The sequence below is a fragment of the Epinephelus moara genome, chromosome 12 (genome assembly GCF_006386435.1).
Source record: "Epinephelus moara isolate mb chromosome 12, YSFRI_EMoa_1.0, whole genome shotgun sequence".
Classification (NCBI taxonomy): Eukaryota; Metazoa; Chordata; class Actinopteri; order Perciformes; family Serranidae; genus Epinephelus; species Epinephelus moara.
The window spans coordinates 42,473,053-42,474,083 of record NC_065517.1 but is presented as its reverse complement, the minus strand read 5'-3'; positions in this window follow the sequence as shown (position 1 = coordinate 42,474,083).

Sequence of the window (1,031 nt, the reverse complement as noted above, 5' to 3'; positions counted from 1 at the left end):
ATATTATATTATATTATATTATATTATATCATATTATATTATATTGTATTATAGCATACTATATTACTTCATATTACATTACAATACATCACACTATATTATATCTTGCTATGCTTATGTTATACTGTGTTATATCATGTTATGTTATACTATGTACTATGTCATAATATATATCTATATAATATATTATATATTATCTCTTCATATCATGTTGCATGTTATGTGTTGTTGTTTATGTATTTATTCATTTTTTATTTATTTCTCTACTTTTTTTCTTCCTCTCTCTCATTACTAAGACCCTAATGCCTCAAATTTATTTATATGTTTGCTTTTTATTCTGTTTACTGATTTTTCTCTCCTCATTATTCACGCCATACCCCACCCTGTCTAAGCCATATAACACGGACATTTGCCCCTCATTCAAATACTGAAATATTCCCCATACATATGCAGTTTTAGTCTATTGTTGTTTGTATGTCGACTCACCTTATGTCTACTGTCTACGTCCTACATTACTGCTTCTGTCATGTTATTTTGTTTTGTTCCTGTCACTCTATTTCACCAATAAAAAAATTAAAAAAAGAAGACTGTAAAAGACAAGCGGCTTTTGAAAGACCTGGATCACCTGACGAAGTGCGTCCACACAACATCACTAGAGGTATATTCAAATACAGAAGTGTTACAAAATGTTTCACCTTAATATAATGTGGCAGTATGTTTTTATGCCAGGATGTGACTCACACTTATTTTAAACTTAAAATTCAAATTTGTTTCAGGTGTACCACTTCATGTACCTGAAATACCTTCCAAAGAGAACACATTTTGGATATGATGTGATGATCCATGCCTCCATGCTTGCTGCTCTGGATCATAACAACAATGCAAACAGGGAACAGGTGGGTGAACTATCAGGCTGCTACATAACAAAATGTAATACAAGAAGTCAGCTTGCAGCAGTACACATCAAATAAAAATATAATTTAACCTCCAGAATAAGAATAATTAATGAATAAATAAATAAATACATAACA